This window comes from Cavia porcellus, unplaced genomic scaffold, assembly GCF_034190915.1.
Source record: "Cavia porcellus strain 051 isolate PalLab524CR breed Dunkin Hartley unplaced genomic scaffold, mCavPor4.1 scaffold_17, whole genome shotgun sequence".
Lineage (NCBI taxonomy): Eukaryota > Metazoa > Chordata > Mammalia > Rodentia > Caviidae > Cavia > Cavia porcellus.
Genome location: NW_026947500.1, coordinates 56,127,399 through 56,145,647, shown reverse-complemented (window position 1 = coordinate 56,145,647; position 18,249 = coordinate 56,127,399).

The window sequence follows — 18,249 nt, the reverse complement described above, 5'->3', positions numbered from 1 at the left end:
GCGTCACCACACCTGGCAGCATGACCCTTTTGCAGACAGGAGAACGGGGCTTGCAGGACACACCGTCAGGCTGCTGTTGCAGCAGAAGCCCAGGGCTCCAGTCACAGGATTCACTGCTCCTGGTTGGAGACTCACTGGCCCAGCTGGGGAAGGAACCCTCTAGTCCCACTCCCACCCCCACGCCAGGTCGATTGGGCCCCAACCTGCCTGCGCCCTCGGTGACATGTCCCTGACTCCCCTGCCAGCCTGGGAGGTAGAGGACACGGGCACCATTCAGCGGTGGCCAGTGACCCCACCTCTGCAGCCCAGACAGCAACTGCCCAAGGCAGGGACACGTGGCTTGGGGGTCGATGGCAGCCGGCGTGGCAGCCCCAGGCTTGGGGTGACCTAGTTTCCGGGAGCTGGTGGGGGCTGGCGATGGCCTCTTTTCTTCTGTGCCCAAAATAGCAGCCCCTCCCCCAGTCTGAGCACAGCCACAGGTGACAGAGTGGGGGGCGCCCTGCTGGGGGACAGATGTCTGTCTAAGGTAGGAGGCACTGCTGTGATGTCACCATCCTGCACTGCCTGGGGCCCCGGTGACCTGCCCGCCTATCCCAGCCCCCTCCTCTCCTGGGTTAGGGTTGAGGTTAACACAGGAGAGAGATGGGGCAGGGCCCCACACCCACCAGCCTCTCTCGGGCTGAGCTCACACCAAGGGTGAGCGCAGGGCCTGGCGGTGAGGTGGAGGCCATGCCGTGCTCCCCCCCAGGGATGCATGGTTCAGGCTGCCTCTGCAGGCCAAGTGGCCACACCATTTTGATGCTGGATGTGAGAGGTGGAAGCGGCAGCCTGCAAGTGAAGTTGTATTGAAATGAAGCCATCGAGGTGCTCAGGAGCTGGATTTTTTCTGTTCTGTGGTCGACATTTCCTACATGGAGACAAGAAATGTGACTGGCGGCTTTCAGTAGACAGGGCCGGGTGGTGGCGGAGTCCACAGAAGCTGCCTGTCTGAGCTGGGTTCCTCTTCCCTCCTCCCGGCCCCAGTAGAAGACGCAGGTTCAGGCCAGGCCTCTGAGCTCATACATTTGTCTGCACAAAGCTGGGCAGCATGGCTATAGGCCACAAGCAAACAGCGGTGGACGGCCATGGCCTCAGGGGCCTCAGGGGGACACCCACAGGGAAGATCCAAGGGCCCAGGAGGGGGCCCCGGGCCCATCGTCACCCTGGCAGCCTTTTCAGGAGGACCTTCATGATGTGGACTTGTGGCCACATACGGCTTGAGGCTTAGGGACAGGGAGAAGGTTGAGGCCATGACCTCTAGACCCCCCTCCCAGGTGGGGACCAGCCTGGCCCAGACAGATGGATGGACAGTGCCAACAGCCCCTGCTCACCATCCCCACAAGGTGTCCCTGCCCCCACCTTAGCTGTGCTTGGTTGTCACAGCAGTGAGGTCAGTGTGCTAAGCATGAGGGGCCATCAGGGTCACCCAAGGGCAGTGGCCACCTTTATGTTCAGCTCTCTCTGAGGTGTTGGTGAGGTTCCTGATTCTCGAGTGTCTGTGTGAAAAGGTGCCGTCTGCCAAGCAACCCTTATTCCTGAGTTCGGAGGAAACGGAACAAATCCTTGTGCATGCAGCAGGGCCCCATGGGGTGGCCCTCTGTCCACATCAGCTGGACCCTGAGAGCCCTGAGTCCTAGCACTATGGCCCTGAACCTGGTGTGTGCCACTCACCCCTCCCATGCACCCTGGGCAGATCTGGTGACCCAGCGAGCATGCAAGCTGTGTGGATGGGGGGCACCTCTCACCAGGGGAACTGTTCCAAGCCAGGTGGTGTCCCCAGGCCCTAACTGCTGCACATACCTGGGGACCTGAGTTCTGTGTGACGCTCAAAGTGATTCTTGTCTTAAACCCCCTGTGGGCCTGCTGTGACTCTGGCCCTGTACCAGGCTGGAGAAGGCGCCCTTCTTGGTGGATGTCACCCCCTTTCCCCTTCCTCTCCACGGTCACAGTCCTACTACGGGCTGCTGTGTTCTCCACTTTGGGCTCACTTGGCCCTGGCCCATCATTTATCACTTTGTTACTTTGGTGCTGTCCTTGTGCGATGGGGACAGAGGGGAGAGTCCAAGGGCCCGTGCCTATCATTCTCTGTCCTGTCACTTGCCGTATTGTCACCCTCTGATCTCGGAACTGGCTACTCTGAGAAGCCTCCATGCCACGGTGAGTCCGTCCCCTTCTCTTTTCCCTGGCTGTGGCTTCGAGGAGCAGAGCTTCCCTCCCAAGGGAACCTTGGCCAAAACAAGTGCCCAGGCTTTGATTCGCGGTGACCTGGGACCTGGGACCCCTGATGTCTCCATCCGGATGTGACATGGCCTGGGTCATGCTCCCCCTAGAAGTGCTGAGTGGCCCAGCCCGCATCCCCATGGCGCGACAGCCCTCTGTCTGGTCAGGCAGGTCCCCTCCTGCTGGGGCAGGGACACAGGAAGTGTAGGTGTCGAAGAGGTGGAAGGAAGGGGCTGAGGGGCCCTGGCTGCGGGGGGCGAGAGGGGTTGCGAGTCATCGAGATTCTTGGATTCATTGTTCAGTTTCGAGAGCAGGAAGTGCTATCGTGACCGAGAACTCGGGGGCCGGCAATCCCACGTGACTGGTAAAGCACCCGGGAGTTTCTCCCACTGTAGGGCCAGGCCAGGGCCTCCATGGTGCTGTGGCCCCATACAGCAGCGGAACTGGAACCGCCAGGCCCTGACTAACCTTCTGCCTTCGAGCTGGGTTAACACTAAAGACAAAAACGGCTCTGTGGTCCCACCTGGGTGTGATGACAGATTTGAGCCAAAAGTGCTCCAGCCCATTCTGCACACTGAGGGAGCATGGGGCTTGCTAGGCACCACTGGTCTGGCCGGGGAGACAAAGCAGCCCAGAGAGGCTGATGTGCACATCCTGAGGCCCTGAGAGCCCCAGCCAGGAATGACGGATAGAGGGTTTTCCATGCTTGGTTTCTATTACGCTGACAGTTACACCTGGGACTTTTTGTGTGTGGGGTCCCAGGGCACTGGCAGTGACTTTCAGAACTGGGTGGGAGTTGGGTGGGTGCGATGAGTGGACCCGAAACCTGCCCCAAATTCCTGTTCTGCTCCCCATATCTCTCACGGTTTGTTCAAGAGATAGAGGTGCGGCCTGAAGTGTCAGGATCACTGACACTGGTCTTTATTGGGACAAATCCCTCACTTCTCTGAGCCTGAGCCTTCTGCCTGGGCTGCAGGTCTGTCACCTCAGGTGGCTGAGAAAACAGTAAAGGAATGGGCGCCCACCGTGCCAGGAGGGACGGGCTCTGCTCCACTCTACACCACCATGTTCCAGGCCAGATGCGTCCCCACCCTGCGTGTGTCCCCAGGATGGACGGCAGACACGCCACTAGGGCCCTGAGAGTGGTGTGCTTGCTTGTCTGGCATAGGTGGTGACCAAAGGCACATGAGCACCATGCCCGTGGCACCAGGGTCCCAGTCAGGTGGTGACCATGCCATCCCTGCTGGCCTCAGGGCTGAGGGGACTCTTCCCCAGGGGTTGAGGAGGGATGAGGTCCAGTACATCTTGGCTCCTGCCACAGCAGTCCACCTCTCATTCCAGGGTCTGCACCCAAGCACAGGATGGTGACCTGCAAGGGGCCGGGCACACACAGCCTCCAGGGCTCTGCCGCACAGGCTCCCCTTCCCCTGCCCTGTGCCTGGTGGTTAAGGTGCAAGTTCAGCCCAGAGCACGGGCAGAGGTTCAGTTTGTACAAAACCGAAAACACTTACCGGCCATATATGGCCCCCGAAATTCCATGGCTTGAGTTCTCCCAGCCAAGGGGTTTACCCTGGGGTGCTGTGTGCTCTGGAGTGCGCTAAACACCGCCGTCTCACGGGGCAGCACTGCACGTGTCCATTTGGAGCACACAGTTGGCCCTCAGAATCTGCGGGTTATGTGTTCTCAGATTCCAACCTTGGATCCAAAATATTTTAGAGTTTTCATTCTCTGCTCGAGGAACTTAGTGACTTGACAGACTCTGTCTCTGAATGAATGAATGAGCCTAGCTCAGTGCAAAGGTCCCAGGTTTAGTCCTCAGTACCAACAACCAAAAAAAAAAAAAAAATTCCCTGTCAGTAACTGAATTTGTGCAAAACTTTTTTCCGTTACTGTCACCTAAACGGTGTGGAGCAGAATTATTTAGAAACACCTGCACCATATCAGCTATTCGCAGTGGTGAGTACCACTCTGGGTGGCTCAGTGTGTGAACGCTGGGCTCAGTTTCACGCCCACCCACCACGTCACAGCAGGGCCTGCGTGTCCTTAGGGATCCTGGACCCCACCCTGTGCCAGTGCCGAATGGAGACACCAGCACCCTGGGACTAAAGGTGGGTTCCAGCGACTCTGTTTCACTGTGTGTGAACTCCGTGTCTGCCGCCCTGGGAACTGGCCAGGCAGCACCGGCAGGAGCCGGCTGGGACTCAGGATAATGTGACCCAGGCTGAATCGCATCGCCTTGGGTGCTGGGGGAAAGGTCGGTGTCTGTGGCTTACAGATTTTCCCATGTACCGGTCCAAGTTTGCAGTGTGGATGATTGCAGTCCTCACGGCGTATTGGGCGAGGACAGCAGATACCTCCACCTTTCTCATTCCTCCTCCCCACCCTGCCCTGTTTTCCATCCTCTTCCCTTTTGCTACAGGTCTGTCTCTTGGTCCACCATGAGCCATCTTTTATTTTGCTCTTTATTTGTACTTCAGGAAACTGTGAATTTAAACTATGCTTCTGAATCACCCCACTTCAGTGGTATGGTGTCAGGTGCATCTGTCTGCCTGCAGATGCCTCAGTATAACCTTCTTTATGGCGGAGTAGTGCTCTGCAGACTGTAAATGCCTCGTTTTCTCTCCCCGTGCTTCTGCTGTAGAGGATATGAATTGCTTCCAGGATTTAACTCTTATGAATTGTGCTGCCATAGGCGTGGCTATGTGTGTATCCTAAAATACCCCGGCACCAGGTAGCATTGCCTGAAGGGGCAGGAGGCAGGCCCTGACCAGCGTGCTGTGTGCCTCCGTCTCACTGGGCTGAGGGGAGGACTCTGTCCCTCAACCCTCACCCTGCCAGGGAGCTGTACTAGAGCTGAGCTGCTGGGGTGTTGGAGCCTGCAGGAGGTGGGGTGCACTCTGGGATCTTGCTGAGCCAGCTTGTCCTGGAGTTGAGGTGTCGCAGGGGCCCCTCGCAGAGCTGCAGCAGATAGGGCCTCTCCAGGCAAGCTGGGAGCCTGCAGAATGAGGCCCAGGTAACTGAGCCGAGGTCTGCAAGGCTGGGACTCTGCTCCTGTAGCGCTGAGCTCAGCTCAGCTCCAGCGAGACCCCTGGGTCCCAGTCTCATCTCAGGCACTTTGTTGCCCTGACTACTAATTGTCACAGAGAGCAGAAGGGGAAGTGGAGGCCATTCTGTGAGCCATTAGGGGCCTTCGGGCCCTGGGGCTGGGTCATAAAATCCCCAGCTTTGCCCCAGGGAGCTGCAGTCCCCTTACGCCCCTGGGCTGAGGCCTCAAAGCGCTCCAGGCTCGGGGCAGATGACAGAACTATGGAAGCTCACGGGAATGCGACAGACAGCATGTAGCACAGAAACATCCCTAGCCGCTCTCCACTGGAGGTAGCAGCTGAGCCAAAGAGAGGTGAAGAGCATAGTGAGGACCAGGGGATATGAACGCCAGGGCAGGGCCATGCCCACGAGGCCAACACTGAGGCCTGTGAAGATCGCAGGACCATACTGCCACATCCACACCCTCTCACCCCAGGGTTTCAGTTCATTTCCCAAACACTTCTAGGCCGAGGTTTGCACACTGTGAGATCCATTTGAACTTTGTGCGCCTGGGGACTTGCGCTTGGGGAAGTTCACTGCAGCACAGTTCTATATGTTTCCGCGTCCCTTCCACCCTCCAGGCAAGGCAGTAGGGCATGGTCCCCTCGGTGCTGGGGCTTCCTTCCCTGGTCGTCTCCCTGAGAGGTGGCAGGAGGTTCAACCCTCAGTCTGTGCCCATCACCCTCATGTTGTCTCTGGGAGCACCCTGCTGGGGCAGGTACAGACTCAGGCTGGAGTCCTTGGTCGGGGGAGGCACTGTGGTGACTCAGTCCCGGAGGACCCTGGGCTCTTGCCACTGTGGTGCTCTCTTACAGTGGAAGACATTGACGATTTACTACCTCCCTCTTTTTTTTTTGATATCAGGAATCCAACTCAGGATCTCGCCCTTCCTAAGCAGGGACAGGACGGTGATGGGAGCTGGAACCCGGCCTGGTGCCCCAGGCAGGAGGGTAGGAGTGTACCCAACTCAGGGCTCTCTAGCCATGAGGATCCGACTCCCGGTACCAAGAGCTAGGACTAGAAGGAGGCTGTGCTGGGGCCCACAGCCTCCCACAGGGCTAGGATCTGGGGTTCGATGTTTCTAGCCCAGCCCTGATGTCTCAGTCCTGGGGATTTGGTGGCCTGGCACGGATACCAGTGCTTCTGGGGGGTCATCAGTGGTGAAGCGGGCTCATCTCATCCCCAGGCTTGGAAGCCCTACTCCAGGTGGGGAGGCAGAGGTCGGAGACAAGGCCCCTCAGAGGGACAGTTGGCCCAGGTGGGCTCTCTGGACTCATCGTGATGGGGACACTTGTGCCTCTCAGGACGCTTGGCCCCCAAGGGCAATGTGCTGGGGTCCTGGCCCAGGCCTCTATCTTCCCGCACTCAGTGTCTGCACCTGTAGGAGTGGGTGACAGCGGTGACGGTGCCCTGGTTGCAGGGGGGGCCTCTTGAGTGTCACAACCTCACTGTGGCCGCCTTCAGCATGAGGCCCTGGGTTCCATCCCTAACATCACACACACGCAAAGACCTCCTCAACCATGGCCCCGGAAACAACAGCTGCCTGCCTGCGTGTGCTGCTGGAGAAGACAGTTCAATTGCTCCCCAGAGGCATGTGCACCTCTTAGCTGGTGATCGTCAATCACTCACAGGTCCACCGCATAGGAAGCCAAAGGCTGCAGGCTGGGGGTCGCTGAGCCAGGCTTCTGCAAAGGGACCTCTGTGAATCACCCTGCATTTGATGAGCAGCTAGCTCTGTCTGAAAGCAAAGCATGGAGCAAACACTGTGTGGCCACTAAAGGCAGCAGTTCTGCGTGGTGATGGGGACCAGGGCTAGGGATGCAGAGCCACCCATGGAGTGACCGGGATTCATATCCTGTGTGAGATTGTCACATAGCTCTGCAATCCTAAAATGTAACACACCAAAGACATAGTGTGTAACTATTTATAACTTAAATGTATACAATGTTGCTTACTAATAATTACTCATGATAAGAGAAGCTTCTATTTGAGGTTATCCCTTAGTGGGCGCGGCCCACAGGACCACCTGGCAGTGCAATGTGAGGCTTGTCGTCTGTATCTGACACCTGTGAGCAGCCTCACCGTGACTCCTTCTGTGGAAGCTGTGGAAGCTGGGTGGGGGCAGGCACAAGGAACTATGGAACAGCGCAGCGGACATTATCACATAGGACATTTTTCATCTCAGGAGTACACAGGTTGCTCTCAGGCAATGTAAGTCATTTCTTTAGATATTTATGCATTTTCTAAAATGTCCACATTTAGCCACACATGGCCATGCCTATAATCTCAATACTTGGGAGGCTGAGGCAGGGGGATCACTAGGAGTTCAAGGCCAGCCTGGGCTATATAGTGAGTTAATAGACCAATCTGAACTATGTAGTGAGACCTTGTGTCAAAAGATAAAATAAAAAATGTCAACATTTGTGCTAGTGTGGTAAACAGAGGGACAGACAGACTCTTCCTCTCCATCCACCCTCTCAGCGTAGGTGGCTGGGACCTCAAGAAAGACGATGGCATATGAACAGAAGAAAAGTTTTAGGGCCGTGCTCTTGGGGCCACTGCAGAAAGAAGCGAAAGCTGGGTTGGAGCAGGGGCTTCTGCTGCTCACCGCAAAGGCGATGAGTTTCAGGGCCTTTGCACGACGAAGATCAGAACCAGGCCTTTGGGGGCGGGGTGAGGGACAGGCACCCCTAGGAGCGTAGGAGATGGACGTCAAGGCCACAGCCTCGGAGTTCCGTGTTCAGTCCTGAGGCCGCGTGAGGAAAGAGAGACACAGAGCCGGCCCAGAGGGGCCCGGGCTCCCGGGGATTTGCACGGGACTCAAGTAGGGTAGGGGCTGCTTCTCTCATCCCTGAACTCTGGGCACAGTCATCGATTTATTTAAACCATTTTAATACCATTCCCAGCCATGAGGGAAATCAGCCAACTCATTTAAGAAAGAAAAACAAAATCAAACCGGGAGGTTGATTTGCATCGTAAAGCATCACATCTTTACAAAACGAGAAAGGGAGGCAAGAAAAACATCCTCTTCCTGCTACGGTGAAACTGAGGGGTTCACACCAGATACCAGAACTCAGCCTGGGGCAGCAGAGAGAGGGGAGGTGACCGGCTGTGACATCTACCTGTACCATCAGCTGGGCCACCTGCCACAGGACAGTTATGGTGTCACTGCCCAGACCTGGTACTCAGGTGTGGCTGCCAGTGGTATTCTAAGCATCTTCCTGCCTCTGCTCACTTAGAATCACAACCCCCATGCCCAGCCCCAGAGAACGGGCAGAAACAACCGCAGGGCAGAGCAGCAGGCCAGCAGGGAGCTTGGCGTCCAGAGGGTGACCGGGAAGCTGTTAGGCCACTGACCCAGAGCCTGGGTGGGTAGGAGGTGGCCCTTCCTCAGGGCCCGGGAACAGGTCTGCCTGGATGTAAGAACCACAGGGAGTGGACGGGTGACCACGCCCTGGGGACCCAGCCTCAGGCCGGCCTCTGTGCTTCCCTGGTTCTAGCGTTTCTCTTTCCCGACCTGTCCCATCTGACCTGGATGTGCAGCGTGGGCAGCAGTGCAGGAGAAGGAAACAGCTGAGAACGGACTGCAGCCCCCTCGACAGGAACGCAGGGGTAGAGGGAGTGTCCAGTGGGAAGCACTCTGCGGGTGGTGCGCGCTTCCAGCACCTCGTGGCCAGAGCAGAGAGGGTTCCCCAGGCCTGCTGGTCCCCTGCCGCCCCTGCCTGGGCGTTGGTCCCAGGCTCCCGGGCCCCAACGTAGGAAGGCTCCAGCGCCTGGGGTCCACCCGCAGCCAAGGAGTTGGTGCAGTTTCCCAGACAGCTGAGGGTCTGCAGCCCCAGGGCCCTCAACGCCTCCCCACACGCGCTGGGCCTCTGCACCCCAGGGCCCGGGGTGGGGGTACTCTGGCTCTCCCCAGATCATCTGACTGGAAAACGCTTCTCAGCCTCGTGCTTTACTTTAAAGGACAGCGAGAACCTCACTGCCGCCTCACAAAATCTGAAAACAGAAGCCAAAGGTTCTGCAGGCACCCCTACGTCCCTCATCTCACAAAGGGGTCCACTGAGGCCGGGCCGGGGCAGCTAGACAGGCGTCTGCTGTCTCCGCACGTGCAGTGTCTACCGTCTCCGCATGCGCAGCGTCTGCTGACTGCAGACACTGCAAGAGGGCTGCGCGTGGGCGCCCGGCTCCCACACCTCCTGTGCTCTGTGTGTGGCGTGCAGTTCCCCTCCCGTCTTTGATTGGTCTGGACTCATCATAACAACAAGCTAGCTTGACTTTGAAAAATGTTAGTTGCTCTTGTGAAAGAAGTTTCAAAAACATGTCGAGGAAACACGTGCTGAAAGCTTTAGAGCTTGGAAAGAGACTCCTAAAAGCTGTGGAGAAAAGGGACCCTGGCCAGTGCCAGCACCGAGCTGCTGCGGAAGGAGCGGACAGCTTTGGAAAGCGGCCTAAAATCCTAGTCCAGCTGGGTCGGGGGGCGGGGGGCAAGGGGTCGGGGGGGGGGCAGGCCTGCAGTCTCAGCACTCAGGGAGGCTGAGGCAGGAAGACTGCAGGCTCAAGCCTTTGGGCAACCTGATGACTTAGTGAGACCCTATGTCAAATAAATCAATGGCTACTGGGGGTGTGGCTCAGTGCCAGGCCCTGGGTTTGCCCCCAATTCTGTGCAGCCTGCATGCCAGGTTTACCAGGTGGGTCTCTGGATGCCGGGCCCTACGTCGCTTTCCACGATGAGTGGCCAGAAGTGTACTCCACCTGCCTCTTAGAGCTGCTGAAGCAGGCCTCCCGGGCAGCATGTTTGCTGGGAATGTCTTTTCCGATTGCTTCAAAGCACAAGCTCTCAATTTGCCTCCTCCCTGGAGCTGCTAGAAGTGGCTGCTGGTCCCCCAGCCCATCAACTTGGTAACTGCTTTTTAGAGACACACATTTACTTGGTAATCATGTTTTTACATCAGGCCGGAAGGTGGGAGGCTGGCGAGAGCTCTGGGTGCCGACTGCTACCTCCTCCGGCTGGGGCTACCACCCAGGGACAGCAGGAGAGGCCAGGCCAGGATGGAGGACTGCGTGCCCTGAGAACAGCATCAGGCCGGTGTGGAACTTCGCTGTGTTAAAGGTCAGCTGAAAAAAAAATGGCAAGGATTATCAAGGACAAAAGTGATACACAGGACACACCCAGCGTGGTGTAAGGGGCTGTCTGCTCGACTTTAGGACCTCAGTGTCTGGAACTGAGGATGTGGGGTGGTGGGGAGCACTTCCCCAGCTGGCACCAGCCTGAGTTCCATCCTCAGAACCACAAAAAAGACAAAAAAAGACTTCAGTGTTTTATAAAAATAGCAGTAGAAGATAATACAGGGGAGGTTTATCTGATTTCAGCGTGAAGGAAGGACTTCCTACACATCAAATAATGGGGGGAGCTCCAAGAGGAAACTAGAATTAGGTTTTAAAATTCTATAAATCACAAAGTGCTGTGAGCCAAAATTTGAAGCTGTTCCTTATGTAGGAGCATAAATCAGCAGTGTGTGAGAACTGGACGAGCTGTCCATGGTGTCCACTGCAACCTTTACTGAGTGCTAACGATGGATGAGGTGCGGTGTAAAGAACACAGGAAGGCATGTGTTAAAGCCCTCACACTTAATAGGAGAAAGTTAGATGCCAAATGGAAAGATGGGTGAAGATACAAGCCCTTGGGAAAAATAAAAATGGTCAAGAAACAGCTGGAAAACTCTTAACAACCTCCCTTATTAATTCTGGGTGTGCAAGTTCAACAGTGAGAAAGGATTTTCTAAGGTACCTTAAACTGAACATGATGGTGCATGCCTGTAATCAGAGCACTTGGGAGGCTGAGGCAGGAAGATCACTGTGAATTTGAGGCTAGTCTAAGCTACATGGGAAGTTCAGGACCAGCCTGAATTACACACACAGTAAGACCTGCCTCAGAAAACCAAAAGCAAATAAAAAAAGCAGCTTAAAATTTTTAGGATGGTTCAACTGAATTTTGACTTGTTGAAGGGTGTTTATAGTATTTTGGGACAATTTGATAACAGTTTTAAATACTTATTTTTTAAATGTGTGCAATTTGAGCCAAAACATTCTAGCTTTGAAAGTTTACTCTAAGGAGAGAATCTAAGCCCCAGAGCTGTGCGATGTCGTGGTTACAGAGACAGATGTGCTCCTGGAGACTCAGCTGGAGCCAGCACCTCCACCATGGAAGCCTATGATTGTAACATTCTGCACTTCCAAGTGCATGGCACGTGTGTGTCTGTGTGCTTGTGAGTGTGCATGTGCGTGCAAAGGTCAAACATCCAGAGAGGAACTCCGGAGAGGAACCTCTTAATTTTATTTCTTTAATTTTAATTATTAATATTTAGTGTTGCGGTTTTACCATGGACTGTACTGTTTCTGTAAATACGGAGTTATGTTAGGGAATTAGTAAACAGTGTAGTGAATACCGTTTGACACACAGATTACCTGGCAGAACACACAAGAGAAAGCAGCATGATGATTAGGATTTTGAACTATGCTTTTATTCATTTTAGCTGTTTAAAAATTGCCTAAAACCGCTGTCTGTGGTGGCACATACCTGTAATTCTGGCTACTTAGGAGGCTGAAGCAGCCTCTAACCTCAAAGGTTAGAGGGCAGCCTAGGCAACTGAGATCTTGTCTCGAGATTTGTAAAAAATTGCTTTTAAACACTGAGGATATACTCAGTGTGAAGGCCTGGGGTTAATCCTCAATATCATAAAATAAATAATTTTTTAAAAATTAAAAGGGCTGGTGATGTAGTTCAATAAACATTGGGCCCAAGGTAGTTTTAATTTGCATTTCTCTGATGGCAAGCAACGTTGAAGGTTTTTTTCGTGTATTTATTAGTCATTTATACTTTTTTTTTCATCCCAGTTGCCCAGTTTTTGATTGTTTTATTTTGGGGCGTCTGATTTTTTAGTGTTCTTTTTTAGTGTTCTCTGTTTTATGTTCTGAGTGGCTGCTTTTAACATCAGAGTATGTGCTGTATGAGCTGTTGTTTTTCTCTTACAATTTTTTATCATAAAAAAAATTCTCCTTTGTTTCAATCCCTGGTGCTAAAAACAAGCAAAAACAAAGGAAAGCCCTGCAGCCGATAATCACAGTTTTAGAGGCACGGGAGTGTGTGCGTGCATGTGTGACAGGACGAGCCTTACACAGCGGGGCTTACCTGGGCTGCCCCCTCACTCCCATGTTCTGGCAGCACCGTGCTGGGGTCCCTGTTGCCTTCCCCTGCACTCGGCGCCTCCCGTGGCCTCCATGGCTTTGGGCAAGCATGTATTGGGTGTCACCGAGGTCACACACACACACACACCCGTGGCAGAAGTTTCCAGACCCCTCCCGGTGCGGTCGCACTTCCTGTCCCTCTGTAAGCAGAGCTCTGGTCTCTGCACCCCTTCTGCAGCTCTGCTCCCATCCGCAGCTGTCCCGGAGGCCCCTAACTGCGGGGAGTAGTGCGGTGGGAAGGACCGATCTGTCAATCAGCAAACATGAGGGTGCATGTCCCCCACCCCAGGCACATAGCATGGGCCCCTGCTTGGGGCTGCTGGGAAAGTGGCTGCGGTGGAGGAGGACAACACCCTCTGACCAGCATGGTGGCTTTGGGGGGCCCACCTGCCTCCCAGGGTAGTTCCATCCTGCCTAGGTGCCTGACCTGCACCTCACAATCCCAGCATTTGAATCTACGGCTGCAGACAGGCTGGGGACAAGGAAGGTCCCTGCCAAAGGGGCGATGATGACCAGGTGGGTGGGCAACTAGGGCCCCCAGGGTGGCCTCTAATGGTGTCGGTCCCCCTCCCTGAGCATAGCCAGAGAGGACCACGAGGCCCTGAATCCCTTCAGGTCGCCTCTGTAACACCATCCTAGAGACAAAGCTGGTGACACGGGTATCGTCAGGAGGAAGACGGGAGGGGCGGCAGGTGGCGGGTGCCAGCAAGGATTCAGGCTGTGCCAAGGGGAAGTGGTCCAACACCCGAGTGCAGGAGGCACAGAAAGCCCTGTGACTGGGGCCACTCAGGTCAGTCCACTCCACTCCCAAAAAGCCAGAGAGCCAAAGGGAGGCCCCGTCCTTCTTAGGGGGCCCTGTCTCTGGGGACAGAGCAGGTCCTTGGGGAAACCATTGGGCCTTGCAGCCAACAGAGGCCCTGTCTCTGGCAGGCGGGGAAGGGACTTGTGTGTGCACATTTGGAAAATCAGTGCTCTGGGCTGGGTTTGGTATCCCCTGTGGGGTGTTGGTTGGAACATGGGATCCCCCTGGGGTGCCGTGGGCTTTTTCAGGCAGCAGCATTGGCTCAGGCAGGGGTGACGGCCCAGAGATGGCCCCGAGGTGGCTTGTGGATGGTCAGGGCCCAGGGCTTGGGTAGACTGGTCCCTACCCGGGCACCTACTGCAGACCACATCATCTTCTTTGGGCCCGCGGGTCTCAGTGGCAGGGGGACAGGAAGTCTTAGAGAATCCATTTCGGGCCCAGCTTTCTCCAGACCCCTTACTCCTCCCTGTCATGGGAGGACGCAGGCTCAGTCCACCTCCAAGGCTGGGGGCTTGTTAAGCAGGCAAAATGAATGATCTGGGCCAAGTAACAAAGCAGCCTTCAAGTCACGGAGTTTCCAACTTTTATTTTGAACCACATTTAAAAAATAAAAGCAGGGCCTGGGATATAGCTCAGTGGCATAAGCGCCTGCCTTGGAAGCATAAGGTCCTCAGTTTGATTTCTGTTACCAAACAGAGAGAGAGAGACAGACAGAGACAGACAGAGGCAGAGAGACAGAGAGAGAGAGAATATAAAAGCAGGGCTAGGGTATAGAGTTTTTTTTTTTAAATTTTTTTTATTTAAAGAGAAAAACAAAACTAAACGAAGCAAGACAGTAAAAGGCTAGAAGCAACACAGAATTTCAAGAGAAAAGAACATACGTAAGACTTCACCAGTTAATAGATCACACATTGTCAACTTACAAACAGCTGTCCAGATTACAAAATTAAAGCATAAAAAGTGGAGATTAATACAGTGAGATTGCAGTCAGTTCTGTTCAATGATCCAAGAAAAACTCAGCAATATGGTTCTCTTTCCTACACATTTAAATAAACTTGCAGTTATATCCTTGAGATCACTTTCCTTCCTCTTTTTTACACTAACAATCGCGCATTTTAGTTTCCATTACTTCCACAGTTTTTTTTTAACTTTTTCTTTGAAGAGGAAAAAAGATTGAAAAAAAAAGGCCAAAAAGCAAAAAACAAAGCAAGATGGACCAAAGAAAAACCCAATGTGACAAAGCAAAACAGAGTCATTTAGATCAGGAGGATGGACATAGCATAAAATGAAAAAAAAAATAAATTAAAAAATAAAGAAAAATAAAGGGGGGATTACTAGGTGATCACCAGTGGTTACCGTTATGCCTCTTGTTATCCTAAAAAGAGTAGCCTATATCAGCTAGTATAAAAGAATTGAACAAAACTGTACATAAGACCAATAAAACCACATTGGAGAGCTTACAGGATTCCAAAGAAGATAATAGTCAAATAATAACGGGCATCATAGAATATGTGGTTGCCTTCCAAATGGTTGCCTATATCCTCAAACTTGATACTATTAAGCGAAACAGAATATAATAAAATCAGTCAGAACAAGATATGGAGAACACTACAGGGGTTCAAATCAGGTTAATAGGGAAACAAAAAAATTACTATAATCTATCACACTATTTTTAATTTAATTTTCCTTTAATTAAAAGATACTAAGAAATAAATTAATTTTTTTTAAAAAAGGAAAGAAAAAGGGGGGGGGGAGACTGAGATTAAAAAAAAAGAACGTATCAATAGAGTTCTTGCCTGGTATTCCTGAGGCCTGGCTTCTGTCCTCAGCACTGCTAAACAAATATATAACTAATCATTATGTTGAGATCTAGATTACTTTGTAAATTTTGAATCCTTACCTTAGACAGCGTTGAAAATTTTGGATCATTGCTAAAGAATTCAAGTTCCCGGTATTTAGTGCTCACAGCGACGAAGTTGACCGACAGGAGCCAATCCCTGCCTTGCTCTAGCCTCGGATACCTGAAAGGAAAAACCCTCAGTTCCCGCTCAGCGGTCTCTGAGGAGGTTTAGCTTTCTGTGGCTCTTGTGACTTACGATAATATAAAAAGTGAGATCAATATGTGTGTAGCCTTGTTATTTGGCTCTGTGTGGTCCTAGTAGATACAATTACAAAATAGTTCGGGGAGGGATTTTACCAGAGGACTCGATGGCACTTTAACATTCTGGTGTATGTGTCACAGACTCCCAGGATGAGGGGTGCAGGACATGGAAACAGGGAAACACTTCGGGGTGAGAGCACGAGGGGCGAGGATACGGCGGCGGCAGGCGGCAAGGTTCCCTCCCGTGCAGTGGGAGTGTGGTGTCAGTTTTCTTTTCAAATCTCAATACTGAAAACGTGACCCTGGGGGTGAGAGAGGGATCACATCCTGCTTCATCATAGTTTTGATGTAACGTTTGAGAAAACAACTGCAGAACACGGCTTTCTGGAAATCTTTGTGCCAGATGGTACCAGCCGTGGCGAGATGCTGGCACCGCTCTCAAGCCCAGAGCAGCTTTTAGCTTTTTAAAACATGATTGCAAACAGGGAAATAAAGAGAGTATTTCATGACGCACTCGGATGACAGGAAACTCACAGAAGAGCTGAAGCAAGGGGAGTAGAATGGGAAAAAAAGAAGCAGAAAGATCACGTGCGGGACAGATTCCCTATGACGAATGTGATCACCATGCACATTTAATTGTGCCAATAACATAAAAAGGAAAAAGTGATAGCAGTTTAGGTGCTGGCACCCATAGTTGAAATCTGTGTGTGTCAGCTGTGCAGATGCGATGCCCACGTGGTCCTGGGCTGTGCTGGGCCTGTGGAAGTCACAGCAGAGCTGGACACAGTGATGGGCAGAGCCTAGACTCCCAGGCCCCTCAGGGAGCCAGCCAATGCAGAAGACCCATTCTGGAGGCTGTCACCCCGCCTGGCCAGGCACCTCGGCAGCAGAGTCTGACTAGAGACAGGGATGCTGGGGTAGAAGGGATGGCTGGGCCCTGGGTCACCTGCACTTCACCTGCGTTCACCCATGGGTGGTGGGAGAGGCCCTTAAGGCCTCCACCCCAAGAAGGCCCCTTGGAGCAAGGTGCTCAGAACCCAAGAGTCGGGACCTGGGGAGGCGGCAGCCATGGGTGATGATCACAATGCTGAGCGCCTGCCCATAGGCCTTACCCATTCCGAAGAGAATTGGGCTGTGAGGTGCAGGTCTCAACTCAGGACAGGGAACACTGTCACAGCTGCCCAGGGTCCAGCCAACCCAGCAGAGAGGGGACAGGAACAGAGGAAAGATGTTTTCATAGAGGATGGAAACAGCCTACGGGTGGGGAGAACCCAGGGCCCAGAATCATAGTCCTCTGCTCAGACACAGCCAGGTCTCAGAGCTACGTGCCCGAGTTGGACCCTGGCCCGTATCCTGCGGGGTTAGACTGAGGCCACTGAGGCCGTATGTCCCAAGGGAGCTCTCACGTCTCCCATAGCACCGGAGCACCCACAGCATGGACAGCAGGGTGGTGCTGGGCCTGCCCAGGCGGTGACAGGGAAGCCATGGGGACATGGAATGGGAGGAGCAAGCTGAGCCCTCCGTTGATTAAAACTGGGGCAGGAATGAGATGACGGTGGCCTCCAGTGACGTCTTCTGAAGGCCTTTGTGGGACACAGATGTTCAGTTGTGGCGAAGCTATTTATGGAAACGTGGCAGAGGGGCCGGAAGACTAACCTGCTCCAGAGAGACACAGCTGGGGTGCGGCCCGATGACGGCAGCCAGGAGCCCTGCGCACCCTCCCATCCTCTCCTTGTGAGACCGTGGCAGGGAGACAGGACACAATGGAGAGAGAGGGGACAAGGGGACAGGGGGATGGGGGGCAGGAGGACAAGGAGACAGAGGGACAGGGGGAGGAGCACACAGACAAGAGACACAGAGCCCACCGAGACCTCCCAAGCACCCCACGCCCTGCACCTCCTGTGCAGTGAGGTCCCCAGAGGACACCTGTGCTTGGCACCCGGCTAGAAGCCATCAGGGGCTCTTCTGGCAAAGGGCACACTATCAGAGCTTCCTGGGGAGTGACTGGCCATCTGGACATGGCTGTCCTGTCAGTCCCGAGCCCTTTCCCCTGGCCCTGGCCTTGCCCATCCCCTGAGGATGGTGAGGTCATGTTGGAGGCTCCAGCTTCACCCTGGGAACTGGTGAACTTCGGGCAGCGGCTTGCAGGAAACCAACTACAGCGTGCATGGAAGCAGAGCTCGCGGGGTGCAGACCCTGGCTGGGCCCTCAGGCGCTGGGCTGGTGCCTGCCATCCACTCACCACACGGGCCCCACAGGAATGGAGCCAGCGCCATGCCGTCATCCACGTGCTGTCCCTGCATCCTGGTTGTCAGGTGCGGGAAGGGAGGAAGGAGAGTAGGGGTGCAGGGAGGACAGGACAGGATGAGGACAAGGACCACTCCCTGCATCCCCTCAGCGTCCCCCCAGCATCTTTAGCATGACAGAGCTCTTGAGTCTCTGTACTTTGTGACACTGCTGTTGTTGAAAGTACAGGCTAAACATTTTGTGTAAAATGTCCAAATTTCTTTGAAAATAAATTTACATTTCACAAGTTGAGTCCAATTTTAAAAAAAGCCAGCAAACCCTGAAGCAATGGAGAGAATGGATCCAGGCACAGGTAACGCAGATCCTCTGGGCACCTGGAGGCAGGGTTAGCGGGGGAGCTGCCCAGTCTCTCTTCCACCCAGGTCCCCCTCTGCAGGGACAGCAGGCCAGGTTGGGGACATGAGGTCTGGACAGAAGACACCGTGGTGACCCAAAGGCCACCCCAGATGGG